This window comes from Pinus tabuliformis, chromosome 7 (genome assembly GCF_031772625.1).
Source record: "Pinus tabuliformis cultivar Carrire ecotype Pingquan chromosome 7, CPIR1, whole genome shotgun sequence".
Classification (NCBI taxonomy): Eukaryota; Viridiplantae; Streptophyta; class Pinopsida; order Pinales; family Pinaceae; genus Pinus; species Pinus tabuliformis.
Window position 1 is genome coordinate 1,624,496,464 of NC_142293.1, and position 23,990 is coordinate 1,624,520,453.

Consider the following 23,990-nt stretch of genomic DNA (forward strand, 5'->3'; position numbering starts at 1 on the left):
GGTTTTGGAGTTCTAGAGTTTCTTAGCCTCTCTGACAACTGTCAAGACTAGAACACCATCTGATGCTACAAAAAGTAACAGTTCCATATTTGGTGAACTCCACCAAGCCAACATTACATTAAAGTTGGCATGAATGAGTTGATCACAACTCAGGTGGTGGAATGGACAGTTTGGAGGTAGATTTAGCAAATCGACTAAATTTGGAGTCAGCCAAATTTAGAAGAAGTCCAACTAAAACCTGTAAAAAATCCAAAATTACAAATTTGGACAACTTAACTTAGATTTTCTTGCAAATGCAAGGGAGAAGTTTAGAAGACTTAAAGAACACATTCAAAAGACATGTTTCAATAACTAAAAATATAAACTCAAAATCTATAGAAATAGAATTGAATTTGCAATGTTGTGGTACATGAATTGTTCATGGATTGATGTTTCTGGTGTGGATGGTGGATTGATAAGTGATTAGAGATTGTTCAAGCTTATTTTATGGCATTGGTGGTGAGAGATTGAAGTAAGAAACTTATTTGTTTGTGAAAGGAAGTGGCATTCATGATTTGAGTTTGAAAATTGTATGAAAGATGAATCATTTAGGTCAATCAAGTAGTATCTTGTAGATCAGGGGTTATAGCTCCTTCCAGTAGTGGCTGGTAAATAATTAGGAGTTGCATATCCTTTCAGTTGTAGCTAATAAATTAGGGAGTAACAAATTCCTTCTGTTTGTAGCCAAATAACTTTGTAACAACAAGTAGAATCTTTCCCTTGAGAAGTAAATTGAAGAAAAAGTTTGAAGAATCTATGTGCACTATGTTTGCTATGTATATTGATTCTTGTGATGTTGATATGAATTGTTGTTGAAGTACTTATTTGTGTCTTAGTATTTTTCATTAATGAAAAGAAAAATTTAAAATTCCTACAATATTGATTCACCCCCCAGCATTTTCTTGGTTTCATACAATTGGTATCAGAGAAAACCAGGTTACTTCATATCAGTTTAACAGCTGGAAGAAATACCAAGGACCATGGAAATCCCAGAAGGAGGATACACCAATAGGAAACCTATATTCATTCACTTGGTGTTGATGCAAAGGATGTAGTGGAAGAATAATATATAAAGCCTCTAGCCTTGATTAAAAGAGATCAGAAGATGCAATTTACATGTAATGCTAAAGATGTGAATGCCCTACTTGTTGGCTTACCTGAATTAGAACTAGTCAAGGTCATGGATTTCTCTACTGCAAAAGTGATTTGGGAAAGATGATTAGTTTCTATGAAGGTGAAAACAAGGTAAAGCAAGCCAAACTTAATGGTTTTAGAATGCAATTTGAAACTTTGAAGATACATGATGATGAAGATATTGCTAAATACTTTCTAAGAGTTGACGAGGTTGTGAATACTATAAGAGGTATTGATGAAAAGTTAGAAGAGCATGTAGTAGTTCAAAAGGTGTTGAGATATCTCCTTGAGAGATTTAATCCCAAGGTTTCAGCCATTGAGGATATGACATAGCTAAATTATCTCACTTTGGACCAACTACTTGGCACTCTTACTGCTTATGAGATGAGAATTTCTAATGGAAAACCTACAACAAAGGGGTCAACCTTCAAAGAAGACAAGAAGCTCAAAGAATAACATGATGTTTCAAGTTGTGAATCAGATGAAGAGAATTCAAAGTTTATGAGGAAGCTCGAGAGAGGCTCAGGAAAGTACAAAGATAAGTTACCTTTTAAGTGCTTTAACTATGGTAAAGTTGGTCACTATGCTTCCAAGTGTCTTGAAAAGAAGAAGAAAGAATATGATCCTAGAGAGAAGTTTAGAAAAGTGCAAAAGGATAGAAAGAAGGCTAAGAATAAAAGTTCCTACACCCAAGATGCCAACTCCTCTGAAAGTGAATGCAACCAATCTTCAAATGAGGAAAAAGATAATGAAAGTCCAAAGGAATTTATGCTCATGGCTATAGATAATATAGAAATATAATTTGTTGAATCTAATGGAGAAGAGGTCAAAGTTAACTTAGAAAGAGAGTTGGTCGTGTAGAAATTATGGTGTAGATTTTCAATTGCTCATGAAGTTCTAATCAAAATCACAAGATGCAAACCTACTCTACTACTCTCCAGAAGTTAATGCACAATTTAGAACAAAAATCTCAGACATGTAATAAGAAATAACACATGCACACAATAGTTTTTCTGGGAAAGAAATATGCTAAAAAACTCAATGTCTGCTTGCATTAATATGATGAATAGAGATGTATTACAATTTATTTTCTCAACTGAGCACAACCTACAAGTGAATAACCTATCTCTATGCTCAATGAGAAGATTTTAACTATACTTAGTCAATGTCTTCCTTTGCTTGAGCCCCTATTTCCTTACGCAATTCCTTGAGAAAATAGACCCGTATTGTTTAGGAATTTCTCCAAAATGGATTGCACAATTCCCAAGGTTGATCATCTGACTGCATGCAACACCTGTACACTCAAGACTAGTCTACAACTGATGCTACACTGCCTTGGAATCTCCACCACAGCTGGGGAACTCGAATTATCTACATCACTAAATATATTGGGTTGATTGATAAGTTAATTGGATTATCATTGAGTTTGATTGAAGTCCCATTGCACAACTGACCTTCCACTAGTTCCTCCAACAGTTAGAACTAGTTTAACTAAAAACAACTTGAAATAATTGATCTTGATTTCTACAAATTAGCAATCATGCATGCTTAACTTAACTCTAACTCCTCCAACTCGAATTTACTGAGTAAACTAGGTGACACAAGCCATGTCACACAAGTTAATTGCATCAAAGTTGTATGTTGATGTGGAAATTCATTTTTTTTCTCAATTTAATCAAGGAAAATTCAAATTGAGAACTTCTTGCTACATTTTTCAACACTACCCTCTCAGGGATAAAGGGATTATTAACCACCCCTATCCTACACGTATGGAACTCAAACTTCCCTCTTGACAAGGCCTTTGTCAAAATGTTAGCATCTTGTTCCTTTGTCAGAATGTAGTGTAGCAACATTATCCACCTCTGCACACATTCCCGTATTATCATAGTAGATCACAGTTGGATCCATCATCTGACCAAACAGTCCCACAATTATCTTTCTCAGTCAGATCACCTGACATGTTGCTTTACTTGCAACCATGTATTATGCTTTTGTCGAGCTTATCACCACAGATATTTTCTTCTTGTTGTACCAGGAAATATTTGTGGACCCAACACTGAAAATTCCACTAGATGTACTCTTTCAGTCTAATGGACTCCCCGACCAAACCATGTCTGTGAAGCCACATAGCTTCACTCCCTCTGTATGTCTGTACTATGGTCCAAACTGGGTAGTACCTCTGAGGTACCATAAAAACATGCTTATCTTCCTTCCAAAATAATATTCTTGGCCTAAGCATAGCTTGGCTCAGTTGGTTCACTGCATAGCACATATCTGGTCGTGTTTTCACAAGATACATTAGTGAACCCAATAGTTGTCGATAAATGGTAGCATCCACTTCCTCACTTCAAGTAGCATCCGCCTTCCTCTAGTTGGCCGCTAGAGGTGTCTCCATGGGTTTACAACTCTCCATGTAGAATATTTGTAGTGTCTTATTTGTGTACTTTCCTTGAGATACAAATAGTTCCCCATCACCTTGCCATAATTCCAACACAAGAAGTAATGCATGAGACCCATGTCCTTCATTTCAAATTCTCTTGCAAGGTCCTCCTTGCAAGATCATATTAGCTTCTCATCACCAGCTAAAATCAAATCACCAACATATAAGACAATAATAAACAATTTACCTTCTACCAAGATGTGATAGAGGTTTTCATCCACTTCACTTTTGGTGAAGCCCAAACTAGTGAGATAGCTATCGATCCTATTGTACCAAGCACGGGGTTCTTGTTTGAGACCATACACCGCTCACTTGAGTATGCACACATGAGACTCCTGATCAAATTTCTCAAAGCATTCTGGTTTCTCGATGTACACCTCCTCCTCAATAAATTTGTTGAGGAATGTTGTTTTTACATCCATCTAGTGGATCTTCCACCCCATTTGTGCATTCAGTGCAAGAATTGATCTAATGGATGAGTACCTTGCTATAGGAGCAGAGGTCTCCTCATAGTCAATTCCCTCAACTTGAGAGTACCCCTTTGCCATAAATCTTGCCTTATACTTCCTTATTCTTCAGTTTGTTGATTCCTTCACCTTGAAGTTCCATTTCAAACCCACTACTGGTTTATCTACTGGTCTTGGGACCACTTCCCAAACATTGTTCTTTACAATGGATTCATATTCCTCCATCATTACATCAAGCCATACAGGTTTCTTTATTGCTTCCTTGAAATAGGATGGCTTAGTCTCTACAAGCTTAGTCATTAGATCCATGTAGGTAATATATCGATCAGGTGACCTTCTCTTCTTGCGCAAATTTGAATGAGCTCTCACATTCTCCCTTGCATCCTGCACAAGTCTAGCAGCTTCCCTAATTCTTTTTCTACCTTCTCTGGATGTTTATCTTGAATGGATGTCTCCACTCTACCTCCTCTCTGATCTTCCATTTATGGTTGCTCCACAACTTCCTGAGGATCCTCCTTTGGAGCTAAAATCTCCTCTTTTGGAGCTAGAATTATGGTGTATATTTTCAATTTCTCATGAAGTTTTAATCAAAATCACAAGACACAAAACTACTCTATTCCTTTGTGGAATTTAATTCACAATTTAGAACAAAAATATCATGCATGCAATAAGAACTAACACACATGCACAGTTTATTTTTCCTGGGGAAAGTAATCTACTAAAAACCCCAATGCATGTCTTCATTAAGCTGATGAATAGAGATGTATTACAATTGCTTTTCTCAGCTGAGCATAACCTGTAAGTGAATAACCTATCTCTTTTCTCACTCAGAATCTTTGACCCAGACTATGTTAATTTCTACCTCTGCTTGAGCCACTATTTCCTTGCGTAATTCCTTGAGAAATTAGGCCCCTATTATTTAGGAATTTCTCCAAAATGGATTGCGCAATTCCCAAGGTTGATCATTTGATTGCATGCAACACCTGTACACTCAAGACTAGTCTACAATTAATGTTACACTGCCTTGGAATCTCCACCATAGCTAGGGAGCTTGAATTATTTGCATGCACTAGCTATTTTGGGTTGATTGAATAGTTAACTGGATGATCACTAAGTTTGATTGAAGTCCCACTGCACAACTGGCCTTCCACTAGTTCCTTCAACAATTGGAACTAGTTTAACTTAAAAAAAATTGAAATAACTGACCTTGCCATGCTACAAATTAGAAATCACACATTCTTAACTGAACTCTAACTCCTATAGCTCAAATTCACTAATTAAATTGGGTGACACAAGCCATGTCACACAAGTTAATTGCATCCAAGTTCTCTGTTGATGTGGAAATTTGATTTTTTTCAATTTAATCAAGGTAAAATCAAATTGAGAATTTCTTGCTGCATTTTTTAACGCTCCCTCTCAGCAATTAAGAGATTATAAACCACCACTATCCTACACATATGGAACTCAAACTTTCCTCTTAACAAGTCCTTTTTCAAAATGTCAACATCTTGTTCCTTTGTCATAATGTAGTGTAGCAACATTATCCGCCTCTGCACATAGTCCTATAAATGGTGATACCGGATATTTATATGTTTGGATCGATAGTGAAATACAATATTCTCAGAGAGCTTGATGCAACTTTGATTATCACATTAGATCACAGTTGGATCCATCGTCTGACCAAATAGTCCCAAAAGTATCTTTCTCATCCAGATCACCTCACATGTTGCTTGACTTGCAGTCATGTATTCTGCTTCTGTCGAGCTGAGTGTCATGGATCTTTTCTTCCTACTATACAAGGAAACAGTTGCGGACCCAACATTGAAAATTCCACCAGATGTACTCTTTTGGTCAGATGGACTCCCCACCCAATTTTCATCTATGAAGCCACACACCTTCACTCCCTTTGTCCTCTGTACCATAGTCCAAACTGGGTAGTGCCTCTGAGGTACCATAAAACATGCTTAGCTTCCTTCCAAAATAATTTTGTTGGACTAATGATAGCTTGGCTCAGCTGGTTAACTTCATAGCACATATCTGGTCATGTGTTCACAAGACACATTAGTGAACCCACTAGCTACTGATAAACAGTAGCATCCACTTCTTCACTTGAAGTGGCATCCTCCTTCCTCTAGTTGGTTGCTAGAGATGTCTCCATGGGTTTACAATTCTCCTTGCAGAATCTATGTAGTATCTCATTTTCATATTTTCCTTGAGAGACAAATAGTTCCCCATCACCTTGCCATGCTTCCAACCCAAGGAAGTAGTGCATGAGACCCATGTCCTTCATTTCAAATTCCCTTTCAAGGTCCTCCTTGCAAGATCTGATCAGTTTCTCATCACGGTTAAAATCAAATCATCAACATATAAGACAATAATAAGCAATTTACCTTCTACCTAGATGTGATAGAGGTTTTCATAAACTTCACTTTGGGTGAAGCACAAACTAGTGAGGTAACTATTGATCCTGGTGTACTAAGCATGGTGCACTTGTTTGAGATCGTACAATGCTCGCTTGAGTTTTCACACATGAGACTTTGTTGATGGTGTTGGACCCACCAATATTTAGGGGATCTACCCGATATCAATTCCCAATTAGACCTCACATAGTTTGGGGTAGGAGTTCATCTGGAATACGACCTAGTTGTTGATACAGTGGGTTTAAATTATATGCCTTGGCTACAATAACGCATAGAATGATGTATAATGACTTTGGTGAGAACAAGTGTGTGACCCTACAGAGAGTCAAGTGTGATGCATGAAGGTTCTAACAAGAGAGAGGGAAAATAAGTGAGCCACTTAAAAGTCTATAATAGTACGCATCTTGAAAGAAATACACGAGCATAATCATATCACAAGATAATATGAAGAATAGTTCACAAGTTAACAGTGATGAAATAATACAACAACATTCATTCAAAAAGATTCATACCAATGCAAACAAAATAGTTCATAAGCATAATCATAAGTTAAATAACATACATTGCAAACATAACAAGAGTAGTCCTACTATATTTAAAACATATGCATGAAAATGTGTTGGCTCTAAGCTTTTATTAAGTGAAAGTTCCAATCATACATACACGATTGATGTACCACTAGCCCCAATAGTGGAACATGAAGTCAACATCACCTACTCCTCCAAAGAAATATGATCCCTCTATGCTATAGAGAAGCCAAGGATCTCACAAAACTCCCAATCTCCCGACTCTAAGCCTAAGCCTAGAAAAAATCTTGGCTCCCAAAAATCCCTTTACATGTGTTATGAGGTTCTATTTATAACAAGAGGGGGTGACTCTTCAACTCCTCTTTGTTTTGGACTTCCCTCATGACTCTTCAACTTCTTTACAAAATAACTCATTACATTACATCATGACTCTTCACATTCCAATATTGACACTTGGAATTCCACTTACAAATTAATTACAAATAATATTATAATTTACACTTGTACCCATATAAGACAAAATATGGTAGAGCCAACTAAACATCCTAACAATGCAAAACATGAGCATGCTTGAGTTTGGGAGAACTCAAGGTCAACAACTTCCAATTGATGTTTTTTGGTCACGTATCGGTGCCAAGCTCGGTACTGTGTGATGGAATCCCCAAAATTTGTGATGGTGTCTGGATGGAAGTGGACTCTAGCCTCCATGGAATCCAGGTACAATGATTTGGAACCAGTTTCAACTTCCTTCTGAAGCATGAACAATATTGTCCGCACTTGGACAAGGCCACCAATGTAGTTCTGCATGTTCTATCTGTTCACCTCCAAATATTCCTTCATAGAAATTTGTCTCAGCTACTCCAAGTATTCTTATATCTCCTTTCTAACCTAGTTCCTGGGTTTGGCTTTAGTGAGTGATCCAATTGATGGGATCTTTTGGGACTTCACCAAGAAATCTAGACTATTGTAGAACCATGCATACAAGGCCTGAATGTTACCAATCAAAGGGGAAAGTTCTTTGTTGTTCTAGATCGACATATGCACTCTTTCTTTCTCCAGCTCTTCCCGTGGCTTCATCTTCTTACCCAAGTCAAGCGGCGGTGCCCCTTTGTATCGTATTGTCCATTCATGCACGACAGTGATTGCAGCTGGCACATTTCTGGGAGTTTTGAAAAAGTATTTACACTATTGTTGCAAGCCATGTAGGTGGACAACTGCCTTATGCATGGTAACAAGATCCTCATAGAGATTCCACATGGTCTCTCCAAGTGTTAATACTTCACTAAGTATCATTTCCCTCATTTCCTCCAGATGGACCTGTTTGGAATCTGCGTTCTAAGCCGCTGCACGGAGCTATTCAACCTCTTTCTTGGCAGCCTGCAAGTTCTTTTCCAATTCCTTATTCTCAGTCATCAAGAACTCAGTATTTGACTTTTTCGCACCTGCAAAGGCCAAGTTTGTTGTGGAAATGGAATTGTTATTTTTCTTGGTATCAGCCACAATCACTCGTTCTCTCATAAAAGCAGGAGATACGAGGTCATCCAGAAAAATCTTATTCCACGCTTGTAATATATGCTTCTGAAGTTCATCATATGATAGATTGTACGTTTACATAACTAGATCATCCTCAAGAGTAACAACTTCCCCTTCCTCGCCTGGAGCTGACTCTGCTACTGGAGGTGATGGACACTGAATGATGACTTGTTGTGTGTTAGGCATCAAGCCGACATCTTGATTCTGCAACTCTGGTTCCTCCTCCATGTCTATAATCTCTATTAATTCTTCAACCTGTTGAGCAAGCTCTTGGTCCTTCACATGTCCACTCTCCTCCTCTATTGGTTTTAGGTTTTGTTCTTTCTTTTCAACTTGTTTCTGTGTTGTTTCTTATGCTATTGCACTCTTCCTTTCTTCTTCTTCCTGCTTATGCTTCTCTTCTTATTCTTACTTCTGCTTTTCTTTCTCCAATCTCCTTTACTCTTCCCTCTTCCTCCATTTTGCTCTCTCCATCCTTTGTTTCCTCTTTTCCTTTGATTCTAAAGGCGCTTTCATAATAGCTAGATCCGCTTTCATCTTGTAAATTTTTTCTCCCCTTGGACTATAAGAAACCTTTCTCTTTCATTTATCATGGTTGGGGTTGCTCCCTTCTACAGACATTGTTTTTAGAGTACCTTCCTTCTGTTGAGTTACCTGTGAAGTTACTTCAAAATTGACCAGATTGCGGGTCTTGGAGGAATTTTAGCAATTCTTTCATGGATCCTCCTCTAGTCAATGAAATGTCCCATTGAGACACTAGAAGTGAATTCTCGCACAGTTGCCTTTGCAAGTACCATGGGGATTGTATAGATTAAATTCCTGAGTATCAAATGAAAACTTCTCTATCTCCTTTTCTTCGATATCCACGACTTTCATGTTCTTTATCTCGTACAATCCAATTTTCCATAGGAAGAGTTGGCCAAGGTGCTTTGAGTCTTCTTGTGCAAAGATGCTGACAACATCTTGGAGAGATGATATGAAACTTCTTGCATGATAAGATTTTCAATGGCATACCTTGGAAAAAAATGTGGTAACTCCTGACCGTTGAATACTCTACGGAAGGTGCCATCCAGTGAGGCAAACCAATTTGTGATCTTTGATACTGCTTCCATTTCCCCACGTGACATGCAAGGTGGTTCTTCCTCAAAGATCATCTTGTAGAGTGGAATGAGGAAGTGGTCAGTTAGCTTCTTGATTACTCCTTGATGGTTGTAATATGAGATTAGTTTATAGTGGATGTGCACGATAGGGTCTCGCAGTGTCCAAGCCTAGTTCATGCCAGAGAATGCATTATGTGCACAAATTACATCCAATAAATATGTAGACATATAAAATCTCGCTTTCCCACCCTTGGGAGGATTCAGGGCATTACCTACATGGATATTTAACTATTGAGCCAACAAGTCTGACCAGTTGAACGACTTCCCTTCATTCACAACCTAGTTCAATAAGATTTCCCACCCTTCTGTAAAGGTCTATGTGCTTTGCTTACCATAGATTATGAAAGCTAAGATGATCAACAACTAATAAGCCCTCTTGAGAAACCTTGTCTTATATGTGTTGGTGGGTGTCTGTCAAAACTTTTATGGCTCTTTCACCTAACTCTTAACAACATATTTCATGCCCACATAACTATTGGTGGCATAAAAGTATGAATCCATGAGTGTTTATGGCTCAGGAAAATGGTACATACATTATTAATCTAATGCAAAAAATGTAGCAAACTTTCATCCGTTGGTACTGCTCAAATTCATGGTCTTCACATCAATATGTGAGACAATCCAGCTGATGACATCTGCACATGGGAAGGTTGGATATATGCATGCAACCCTCTGTAGCCCTGATTTCTAGACATTAATGTATACCTATCGGTCCTCTATATCTGCTTCAAAGTTCTTTGTTGAAAAAACTTCATTCACTTTCTGACATGTAAGATCTAATTCCTTTTCCACATACAGTTGAGTATCTAAGTATACTAGAAAGTTTACTGGCATCCTCTCAACTACTTCCCTAGTACTACTTTATGTGGTATCTTTTGAGGTGGCTCTCTTGTGTGTCATGGTAACAATGACTGCTAGAGATAAGTGCTCAAGAACTGTGGTACTTGCAGGAAGGAAAATGTAACAACCCTGGTTAAAATTTCATGTAATAAAAGTTAATAAAGGAAAAATACGACCACGGTTAAGGGACACGTATTCCAATCTGAATGTTGGGAAAATATATGCTAGTTGGCATCACTTGATGTGTGTATTGGCTAACGAAAATTGGCAAAGTCTAAGGCAAAGGAATTAAAAGGAAAAAGGCATTTTTGGCACATTTATTTATGAAAATAAAGGAAATTAGGAGAAAAAGAAGGAAAAGGGTTTGAGGTTGCATGTGAGGAGGAAATGAAAGGAAAATAATGGAAAATGAAGAAATTAGAGGCCTCATGCATAAAAAGGATTATCAGGATCATTTCATGGCTTTTTGTCAAGATCAAGTTTGGATCTCTCTCATTATTCTCTCTCTCTCTCTATCGCTCTTGGTCACTTAGAGTTTTCTTGGTACACTCTAGTTTGGAGCAAGGAAAGGAAAGGAAAAGCAGGGAAGGATAAAGGAAAGGAAGGCAGGACTCAAACAACTTAAGTAGGAATACTTGCAGGTAACATTTTTCATGTGTGATTTCCTAGCTGGTTTGGACATGCATGGATTTCCATGTTGGTGTATGGTTCTCTTGTTGTCGATGGCATGGTCTTGTTGGGTTATGGCAGTGGTTTTCAGCCTAGCCTAGCCTTTTTTTGAATGCCATGGTATGTTGGGATGTTTATTTCATTTTTGGAACTTTGGAATTGTTGGAGGGATTTCAAAATCCAGGGTGGAGGTGGTCTCAAGGTTCATTTCACAAATCCTAAGAATCCCTTGACCGGTTTTGGTGGGATACATGATAAAGCCCGAGGGAGAAGTCTCAGTTTAGGGCCTAGTGTTCTGGGTTTGGATTGCGGTAAAATCTGAGAGACAAGGAGACAGAAAATCTTCAAGGATAGTGATGGATTCTGTATTGCATTCCAAGTTTTGTTTGGTTGTGATTGGAGCACTGGTTTTGGTGTGATCATGGTTTGATGAGAGTGGAGGTGGTTTAACCTCTGGAATCCCTTGGTTGTTCTTGGATTAGTTGTTCAATGAGATCTCACATTCATGCTTAGAATATGGCATGAGGGTGACTGGCTAAAAGAGAAATTTGGTTCAACCATGTCTATGGTCGGGTGGTATGTGGAAGTCCCAACCTGGTCAGATTTTCCTATGATTAATAAAAGCTAAGTTCTCTTACTTTTGCACTGATTTATGTATGGCTTTAATGGCTATCCTATCTCTGTTATTTACACGGTTTAATGCTAGTTATAAGCATGGTTATGTGATTGGTTTATGTCATGGTTATTTCATGTATTTACTTGTAACTGATAAATGGATGGATGCAAGACCTAATTAATTATCTAGTAGCTCAATGGAGGAGGTGATCCTTCAGATGATGTTTCATAAGTTGTTTCAGTCATTTATACTCTGTTTTGTATCCTATACCTGTAGGTTCCATTGATGCCAAGTGTTTGACAGAATGTCAGTCCCGGTTGGGGATGCTCAAGCCTAGTCCTGAGGGTGATTTTGATTGATCAACATTTTTATCATGTTTTTAATGATCTCTTAAAGTTACAACAAGTTTTAGGCAGAGGCTAGGATTCTGGGCTAGAAAAGTGGCTCAAATCCAGGGGTTGCTAGAACAAAACTGGAAATTCTAGACCACAGTCGTTGGCAGGTAGGCCTGTGAGAGCGACTTTGAGTTATTGGTCTCTCTCTTCCCCATAGCATGAGAGGAACTGAGGGCTAAGAGCTACAAAATAGCAAGGGGCCCCAGGGATAGGTTGTCTGAGTGGCTGACTTATCTCTTTAGGGGTTTGTTGACGATGTTGGATGATTGTATGTGATGTTCTATCAATTCCACTTCCTTAACGTGACATAGGAGGTCGAATGTGATTATAGTGGCATCTCTCCTCATGTTTACCCCGATTGGCATAGTACCTTTGGGTAGACCTGGGAGGGGGTGTTACAAATTGGTGTCAGAGCATGGTTTCACTCTTCTTGGGTCATATCTCGTGCTAGAGATATGGTGAATGTGTTGCTCATGCATGCATGTCAGTTGTGTGATTGGATCTTGCATTGACGTTCCATGTGCTTATTTCCTGCATCATATTGATCATGGTAGAAGTAAGGTTATCATGAGTAACTTGATGTCGATTTATGGAACACATCGTCATGAGTATATGACTGGTTATACAATTATATGCAGCTTGATTACATTCTTGTATGTTGGGTTGCATTCTTGGTTATTTGATTACATGCATCAGTCTTGTAGGTTGATTACATGAATTGATTGCTTATGCTCTACCACATGCAGTTAAGTGTATGTGTAGTTGATTTGGCATTGCTTATGCAAGTGGATAGTTGCATGAGGTAATGTTTATAATGGAGTATTGGTTGGTGTCATGCATGAGGTCATAACATGCATTGCTGGTATGGCCTTACATAGATGACTGGACATAGTTAGTATGATGGTTATGCGTTGATGCATTTATTCGCATATGCTTATATGTTATTATGGTTATGTTGTACATGTATCAAGTTGATTTTATGATCTTACAGACAAGGTATCCTCCCCGAGTATGCTAAGGTACATTTATTTATAGTGATTTGGTTTAGCTGACATAGTATGCCTTGCAGGAAAGAGATTGGATGGCCAGCAAGGTGGTAGACTAATATCCCTATGAATCAAATGGGAAACATGGTGTGGGGCACTCTTCTAACTTAGTAGACACCTTGAGAATCTTGAAGGAAGAAAAAAGGAGTTGTAAAGCAAGCAATGAAAAAATCCTGCAGGCACAAGAGAAACAAGCAGAGGTGCATACGATATTACTTCAGAGTTTGTCAGATTTGAAATAACAGGGACCTCTTCGGATTAGCCATGGACATGAGGATAGAACTAATGGGTCTTATGGTAGTAGATCTCATAGTAGACACAAGTTAGATAGATCTAATATTATCAGAGATGGCAGGTTGTTGGACACTCATGATAGGAGAGGTACTGGACATAGGTATTACTCTAGTTTTGGTTCTGACAGACATCACAATTGTCATCATTATCACTCGTATAGGAGGAATGATATGGGATACTTTCCAAATGAGTTCAAGAAGGCAAAGCCACCCACCTTTGATGGAGAGATGAAGAAATCGCAGGATGTGGAGGCTTGGTTGCTTGGCATGCAGAAATTATTTTGATTGCATGATTACTCAGAAAACATGAAAGTAAGGATAGCCCTTTTCAGTCTCAAAGGTAAAGTGGATATTTGGTGGGAAGATGTGAAGAATGTCAAAGACATACATGAGGACGAGTTGACTTGGCATGTGTTTGAAAGGATCTTCAAGAAGAAGTACTTTTCTAAGAGGTACTATGATGATAGAGCTAAGGATTTTTATGAGTTGCGGATGGATTCTATGACAGATGAGGAGTATACTAGTAGATTTTTGGAGTTGTTCAGATATGTGCCTTACCTCAGAGAGGAGAAGGCCAAGGTTCAGAGATTCATAAGTGGATTTCCAATTGCGTATAGATACCAAATTGAGTTCGATGAGCCTATATTGTTGGAGGAGGCCATTTGAAAGTCGAAGCATTGTTATGAGCAGTCAAAGAAAAAAGCTGACCCTAAACATGACTTGAAAAGAAACAACAAAGCTAAAGGAAAATGGCCACCAAAGAGAGGAAGACCTCAATATGCAAGTGAGAAAGATAATGCACTTCCTTACAAGAAATTCAATGCAGCTGAGAAGGGACATGAAGAGCAGCAGGCTAGAGGTGGTGGTAAGGAACCATTGCAGTGTTGGATATGTGGTAAGCAACATCATAAATGGGATTGTCTACAGTATCAGAGTGGTGGTAGACCCTTGATATACAGTGCTTAGGAGGCACATATAGTTAGTGATGTTGGTCATAGCATTCCTCGGATCTATGTAGATATGGACAACAGGCAAACGAATCATCAGGCATCGATCATTGAGATGGATGGTAAGCTTTGTGATCAAGTTGTTTCTATTTTGATTAATCTTGGATCTAACTATAGTTATATTAATCCTGACCTGGTGGATAAGTGTGGTTTGAGAAAATAAGTGCATGTAGAATATTGGTTGGTACAGTTGGCTATAGGTACAAAGAAGTGAGTTCACCATTGGGTAAGAGCTTGTGCATTTGAGTTAAATGGTATGCCTACAACAACACATTTGAATGTATTTCCATTGGGATCGTATAGTATGATTTTGGGTATGGATTGGCTATACCTTCATAAAACCAAAGTGGATTGCTTCGATAAGGCCATTGAGTGTGTGGATGATAGTGGGGAAAAGAGGACCTTGCAGGGAAAGAAGAAGCCTACATCAGTGAGGATGGTTACTGTTATGCAGGCTAAGCGTAGTTGCAGAAAAGGTTGTGTGATGTTTGTAGTACACATTTCTAGTGACAAGGGTAAGGAGGTTGATGATGTTGATGTGTTGAGCAGGTACCCAATATTGCAGTAGTTTCTGAATGTATTTCCTGAGGAAATTTTGGAGTTTCCACCTCACAAGGAAGTAGACTTTTCTATTGAGTTATTGCCAGGGGCAACTCCAGCATCGAAAGCACCTTATAGGATGAGCACACCTGAGTTGGTAGAGTTGAAGTTGCAGCTAAAGAAAATCTTGGAAAAAGGATACATCAGACCCAGTGTATCACCTTGGGGTGCACCAGTGTTGTTCGTAAAGATGAAGGATGGTACTCTTAGATTGTGCATTGATTACAGGCAGCGGAAAAAAGTAACAATCAAGAACAGGTACCCTTTGCTGAGGATTCATGATTTTTTTTATCAGCTAAAGGGGGTAGCAGTGTTCTCTAAGGTTGACTTCAGATCGGGATACCATCAGGTACACATCAAGGAAGAGGATATCTTCAAGACTGCGTTCAGGACCAGGTATGGGCATTATGAGTTTTTTGTTGTTCCATTCGGTTTGACTAATGCTCCAGCTACATTCATGTGTTTGATGAATAGTGTGTTGTGTCCTTATTTGGACAAGTTTTTTATTGTATTCATTGATGACATACTGGTATATTCTAAGAATGAGGAGGAACATGTCGAACATTTAGTAGCAATGTTGAGATTGCTAAGAGAGCATCAGTTGTATGCTAAACTTAGCAAGTGCATCTTCTTTCAGACTGAGGTACATTACTTGGGACATGTTGTCTCCAAGGAAGGCATAGCAGTAGATCCGGAAAAGATAAGGGCCATCATGGAATGGGCAACTCCTAAGAATGTAGATGAGGTGAGATCATTTATGGGATTGGCAGGTTACTACAGGAGGTTCATTATGAACTTCTCACGCATTGCATATCCTATCACATCATTGCAGCGAAAAGGTAAGAAGTTTGAATGGACAGTGGAATGTGAAGATAGTTTTTAGCAGCTTAAGCAGTTGTTGACACATGCACCAGTGCTAAATATTGTGGATCCAGACCAGAAGTTTGTTGTGTGTGAAAATGCTTGCAAAAGGGGACTTGGTGGAGTTCTCATGCAAGAAGGATAGGTAGTTTGTTATGAGTCATGGAAACTGAATGAGCATGAGCAGAACTATCCGACGCATGATCTTGAGCTAGCAGCGATTATACATGCATTGAAGATGTGGAGACATTATCTTCTGGGCAGGAGGTTTACATTGATGAGTGATCACAGTGGGTTGAGGTATTTGTTTAACTAGCCAAATCTGAATGCTAGGATAGCTAGATGGTTGGCTACCGTTAGTGAGTTTTACTTCGAGATTAGATACATCAAAGGGGATGAGAATCGAGTTGCAGATGCTCTTAGTAGGAAGGTACAGATAAATCATATAGAAGATATAAGCTCTTATGGGACAGAGTTACAGGATAGGATTTTGCAGGCAGATCAACGAGATAACAAATACATGGAGATCATGCACATGTTACAACATATCATAGGTATAGGTATAGGTACAGGTGAAGGTACATGTATAGGTACAGGTGCAGGTACAGGCACCGGGGATTAGGATGTAGACTATCATCTCACAACATATGGATTTGTGAGGTTTCAAGACATGATCATGTGTCGAATTGCAGTGAGCTCAAGAAGCTTATCTTGAAGGAGTTTCATGTGAAACTGTATTTGGGTCATCCAGGATATCAGAAGACTTTGACGACAGTGAAGAAGTTTTACCATTGGTCAAATATAAATAAGGAAGTGGTTGATTTCGTAACTAGATGTTTAGACTGTCATCAAGTAAAGGCAGAATGCAAGCATCCAGGTGGTCTACTATAGCCTATTGCGATTTTGGAATGGAAATGGGAGGTCATTTCCATGGATTTCATCACAATTCTTCCAAGGATAGTGAAGCAGCATGATTCTATTATGGTCATGGTTGACAGGTTGAGCATGGTAGCTCACTTCATTCTAGTAAAGACTACATATTCAGCCAGTGAGGTAGCACAGGTGTTCATCAGAGAGATAGTGAGAGTAAATGGTGTTCCGAAGAAGATTGTGTCGGAAAAGGATGCAAATTTCACTTCTAATTTTTGGAAGGATCTATTTGCAGGCCTGGGTACAGAGTTGGCCTTCAACACAACTTATCTTCTGCAGATAGATGGTCAGACGGAGAGGGTCAATGGGATTTTGGAGGATATGCTAAGGATGTACGTGATGCACCAGTAGAGGAAATGGGAAGAGTATCTACCATTGGTTGAGTTCACATACAACAATGGTTATCAGGAGTCATTGAGGATGAGTCCTTTCGAGGCATTGTATGGGCGGAGTTGTAACACTCCCATCAGCTGGAGTGATCCAGTGAACATGGTACTTATTGGAACAGACATGTTGATGGACATGGAGCAGGAAATGTAGGTTATAAAGAAGAATCTAAAGGCAGTGCAGGATAGATAGAAGATTTATACAAATCAGCACATGGTGTTCAAGGATTTTTAGGTTGGGGAGCATGTGTATTTGTGCATCAAACCCAAGAAAAACTCTTTGAGGATTGGTTCATGTGCCAAGTTGGCACCACTATATTGTGGGCCTTTTGAGACCCTTGGGAGGATTGGAACAATGGCATATCGACTTGCACTACCTCCAATAGTGAAATTCCATGATGTTTTCCATATTTCATTTCTTAAGAAGTATAGAAAGGATGTTGATCATGTTATTGATTGGTCTGTATTGCAGGTGGAGAAAGAAGGAGAGTTCTAGTCGAAGCCTCAGTGCATATTGTAGTGGAAAAATTTCATGCTCAGGAAAAGAGCCATAGAGAAAGTTAAAGTGTAGTGGAAGCACTTTGGGCCTGAAGAAGCTACATGGAAGATGGTATCAAATGCAGGCCCTATATCCTTCATTGTTTGCCAGTTGAGGAAAAGAAGATTTGGTTTGATGTTGGTTTATGTTTGGCATATGTTTTGCTCAAGTTTTGATATTTGTATATGTGTATGTATATGGATGTAAATATCTCCATGAGCTAAGTTATAAAGCTCAAATAAGTTGTATGGTTGTTATCTTGTCACATTGTCATGATGTTTTTCTTTTGAGCTGGTCTTTCATTGAAAATACTACAACAAGCTAAGTTATAAATCTCCATGGGTAGTGTGCTTTTTTTTCAATGGTTTTGCTAAGGTCTTGGTGTGGTTTAACACAGAGGATGGTGTTCCCCAAGGGGGAGGGTTCTATAACAACCCTTGTGAAAATTTCATGTAATAAAAGTTAATAAAGGCAAAATAAGACCACGGTTAAGGGACATGTATTCCAAGCTGAATGTTGGGAAAATATATCCAGTGGGCATCACTGGATGTGTGTTTTGGCTAATGAGAATTGGCAAAGGCTAAGGCAAAGGAATTAAAAGGAAAAAAGGCATTTTTGATATGTTTATTTATGAAAATAAAGGAAATTAGGAGAAAAGGAATGCAAAAGATCGCAGGTTGCATGTGAGGGGGAAATTGAAGGAAAATAATGGAAAATGAAGAAATTAGGGGCCTCATGCATAAAAAGGATTTTGAGGATCAGTTCATGGATTTTTGTCAAGTTCAAGTTTGGATCTCTCTCATTACTCTCTCTCTCTCACTCTCTTGGTCACTTAGAGTTTTCTTGTTGCACTCTAGTTTGGAGCAAGGAAAGGAAAGGAAAATAAAGCAAGGATCAAGGAAAGGAAGGCACAACTCAAGCAAATTCAGTGGGAATACTTGCAGGTAACCTTTTGCATGTGTGATTTCCTAGCCAGCTTGGACATGCATGGATTTGCATGTTGGTGTATGGTTCTCTTGTTGTCAATGGGATGGTTTTGTCGGGTTATGACAGTGGTTTTCAGCCTAGCCTAGCCTTTTTCCGAATGTCATGGTATGTTGGGATGTTTATTTCGGTTTTGCAACTTTGGAATTGCTGGATGGATTTCGGAATTTGGGGTGGAGGTGGTCTCAAGTTTCATTCCCAAAGGCCTAGGAATACCTTGAATGTTTTTGGAGGGATACACGGTAAATCTTGAGGGAGCAGTCTCAGTTTAGGGCCTAGTGATCCAGGTTTGGATTGCGGTAAAGCTCGAGAGACAAGGAGATGGAAAATTCCTCATGGATAGTGATGGATTCTAGATGGAATTCCAAGTCCTGTTCGGTTGTGATCGAAGCACCAGTTTTGATGTGATCACCATATGATGAGGGTGGAGGTGGTTTAACCTCCGGATTCCCTTGTTTTTTCTATGAGATCCGACATTCATGCTTGGAATATGGCAGGGGGGTGACTGGCTGAAAGAGAGATTTGGTTCATCCATGTCTATGGACGGGTGGTACGTGTAAGTCCCGAACTTGGTCAAGTTTAACTATGATTAATAAAAGCTATGTTCTCTTACTTTTGCACTGATTTATATATGGATTTAATGGCTCTCCTATCTCTGTTATTTATATGGTTTAATGTTGGTTATAAGCATGGTTATGTGACTGGTTTATTTCATGGTTATTTCATGTATTTACTTGTAATTGTTAAATGGATGGATGTAAGACCTAATTTATGATCTTGTAGCTCAATGGAGAAGGAGTTATCCTTCTGATGATGTTTCATAAGTTGTTTCAGTGATTTATACTTTTTCTTATATCCTAGACCTGTAGGTTGCATTGATGCTAAGTGTTTAATAGAATGTCAGTGCCGGTTGGGGATGCTCAGGCCTAGTCCTGAGGGTGATTTTGATTGATCAGCATTGTTATCATGTTTTTAATGTTCTCTAAAAGTTACAATAAGTTATGGGCATGCGTTAGGATTCTGGTCTAGAAAAGTGGCTCAAATCCTGGGGTCGTTGGCACAATACTGGAAATTATGGACCATAGTCACTAGCATGCAGGCATGTGAGAGCGACTTTGAGTTGTTGGTCACTCCCTTGCCCATAGTATGAGAGTGACTAAGGGCTAAGAGCTGCAGAATAGTAGGGGGACCCACGGACAAACTATCTGAGTGGCTGACTTGTCTCCTGAGGGGTCTATTGATGATGTTGGATGATTGTATGTGATGTTATGTAGATTCCACTTCCTTAAGGTGACATAGGAGGTCGAATCTGATTGTAGTGGCATCTATCTTCATTTTTACCCCGATTGTAATGGTACCTTTGGGTCGACCTGGGAGGGGGTGTTATAGAAAAGGCACTCATGACAATTATAAGTTAACTTTTGCAAATCTACTTTCAAAGAAATATAAGGCAGCAAATTGGTGCATTAATGAGAGAGATTGTGTGATTTTGATGCACAAGGAAGGGAACTATGTATTGTGCAGTCTCAACAGCCTGAGGCTTGAGACTGCGCAATGTGCAGTTCAGCCTGGGCAGTGACATGGAGAGATTGTGCATTGTGCAGTCTCAATGGCTAAGGTGTTAGGACTGAACTCTGGGACTGCGCAATGCACAGTTGGGCCAACTTATAATGCACATTGCGTAGTCATAGAGGCTAAGCCTTAGCTTGGGCTTCAGACTTGCACAATACTTGGCTTGGCAAAGTAGTGAATGACCATTAGAAATGTAGATATTCCTAGTGAAGGTGTGGGAAACAAGAAGATATAAGAGAAAATAAAATTTAAATCATGGATATGACTAAGTATGGATAGATCAATGTGAATCAAGTGCAAAAACTCAACAAATGGAAGGAAAAACAAATATGTCAGGAGAGTTGTCGAAACAACAATCGTCGATGTGCAAAAACAAGAAAATTGATGCGACACTTATGAAAGGCGAATGGAAAACTAAAACAACATTTCTACAAGCTAATATAGGTTAAAAACCCAGAAAATATGAAGAGAAATGAGAAAAATAGCACTCACAGAAGTGAAACGACAAAAAGTGACAAAAGACGACAAAATTAAAACTCACCTAAAAAAGTGATGCAAACTCCACCGAAGGCTCCTTGATCTCCTTGGGAATGTTATAGATCCAATATAAAATGTAAAAATGATCTCTAAAGGCATCTACTAAATAGATTTGGGTGGATTGGGTTTTATGACGTGCATGCCTAAAATCAAGGAAAAAGAGACACTTGGCAGAAATTTCTAAAAATAGGGATTGTGCCACCCTCGAGAAACTAATGATGAATCCCCATTTTCTAGGGATTTCTTTTTCCACTTTTTTTTCTTTTTTCTTTTTTGGGAAAATTTCCATGCACATTTCCAAGTAAGATTGTGCAATTCCAAGGAACTAGGCAACTTCCCGGCTTAGTGCATTTCGCAGTTTCTGAGCTCAAGGAAAGGATAGGGAATTTTTTGAGCTTTGTGTTGGGCTTCAATCCATGACCACGCAATTCTCAAGCTCAAGTTTGAGCTACCATGAAGTATTGCACAATTTTCATCATCAAGCCAAGATTTCACAGTTTCTGGAGGTAAGCCCAGGACTGCTGCAAGGTCAAGTAAGAAGATTAGCTTGTGACACAAAAAGATCAGATAAGTATGAAAACAAGCACAGATGAAAAGAATAATTTTTGATAAAATCATGAATACTTTAAGACAGTAAAGATAAGCACGTGTAAATAGGAGGAAAGACTCTAAAATCAAAGCATAGGAAAAATTTTGGAGGGTGTTTGTCACAGCTACAACACTTGGCAACACACTGGGGTGAGAAGTATATAGATACACAAGTGAAAACAATTGTCAAAGTATTATTTTTCATCTCTGGTGTTGCTTTGTTGCCAGTAGGCCTGGACAATACCTTGGCAAAGTCACTTCATGAACACAAACATTGTTCCGCTGCTAGTGATCCTAGATAGTACCCTGTCGGAGTTTCTTGCTTCACCTCTCTGCGGAAGAAGTCTTTCTCTTCTTTCGCCTTTATTTTTTTTTTTCCTTTTTTTGTTCATAGAATTGTGCATAGGCACTTATTAATGTCATGAGGTGGAAGAGGCATACTGACTTATTGAGAGCATAAGAGTTTGTCCCTTCAGATAATGATATTTATATATACCTCTGACACAGTTGTTAAGGTTTCCCTCCCCTCCTTACTCTACTTGACTTAGCTGACAAGGATTAACCGAAAATAAAAGACTGATTAGAGTAAGCAGTATTAGTTATAGATTCAAGAATTGTGATTCTTCTATGGTTTTCTCCAAGAAAGAATGTATTTTCCATCAAAGTATCATCGACTAAAATATGTCATATTCATGTAAAGAGAGGGAATGAATAGCTAACCAAGCGTTAACAGTAGAAAAACTTCCTCGTGAACTTTACTGTGCTTGCTTCAGAAACCAAACACTATCTCATGCAAAAGCTATTCTACAACTGAAAAGAAATGGAAAGACATAAAAAGGAGCAAGATAAAAAGCACATCAAAGAAAAACAAAACAATGAAAGAAACAAACTACTCCTACTCCTAAACTAACCAAGAATAGGCTACACCTACATAAAATGATATTTCCATTGTAACCGTCAACACATCGGTTAGCCTATGTAAGTGAGGGAATGCATATCAAGAAATATATTCAAGCATAACAGTAAAAAAGAAAGATAAGACAATGCATACCAAAACGTTTGAAGTTTGAAAATGTAAGCAGAAAAGTGTGAAAGAAAAGCCCATGTGAAGCATTCTTTAGATGCATTACGGTGTTTAGACGCATTGCGACTCAAATACATACAAGAAAAAACGTTCGAACTGTAAAATCTAGAAAACATGAAGAAATAATTAAAAATTGTGTTTTGCAATCGTGCTCACCAGGTATGACTCCTCTAATGACTGAGTGATATGATCGTGCAATATGGATGGAGGATGAAAAAATTGTGAAACATAATGATTTTCAATTTGTGCAGTGGAGTGATGAGGAGCCTTGAAAGATACATCAGTATTCTGATCGGAATTGGAACTGGCCTTAATACTATGAGAAACTGACATAACTATCAGCTTGGGCTAAAATTCCTCAACATCTTGCATAATTTCCAAATCATCATAAGATAGATCATCAAAGACCAGTGACCTAGAAAAATCAACTGCGGAAAAATCAGGGTCGTGACCAGATGAATGGGTGAAAAGATCATGACAGTCACGACCAGAAAGTTCAAGATCAGAAATAGAGGCATCCTCATGATATGACGAATCATAAAGAGGGGAAGATTGAAAACAATAAATTTCACCCTCTATTTCTTTAGAATGATGAGATGATAGATTGGGGAGATCAAGAAGAGAATATTTTTCCTTTCCGCATTCATATGAAAAACTAACATTCCATGAGTTCTGAAAAATGATCAAAAGTAATAATATCATCAGAAGGAAATTCTTAACAATATTCAACAGGAATGACAGAATCGCAGAAAATGTTTGGATAATGAGGGAGAGGTGCGGAAGGAGAAAAGTAAACCTTCATCGCAGATTCTTATTCGAATGTGGACTCCCAGACATAGTCGTCATAAATGACATTGCAAGTTTTCTTCAAAACACCAACTCCATCTAGAACTTGATCCTCATGAACATCAAGAGAAACATTCCAAATGGGTGAACACAATAACTCACAATCCGTAGGACCAAAATATGGAGGAAGTGGAGATAACACTTCATCGCAAACATCAGATTTGCGGTCCAAACTTGCATTAGAATTCTAAGTATGTGGGGTGGGAGAAGATGGTGGTAAATCAATGAATGAAGTCTTAAGTTCTCCCACCTTAACCTATGGAAATGGAGTTGTTTGATTCAAAGGAGATGGAGAGTCACTCGGGATAGCAACCTCGTCTGTCACAAATTTAGAAGCTCTAATACTGAGGTATGTTAGAAGGCTTTGAAATGATTCATATTCATGTGGATTCATCGAAATGTGAACAAGAAATTCGAATTTATCTTTCACTAAAGGCCAATCAACATCATCTTTAGAATATTCAAAATAAAAATGAAT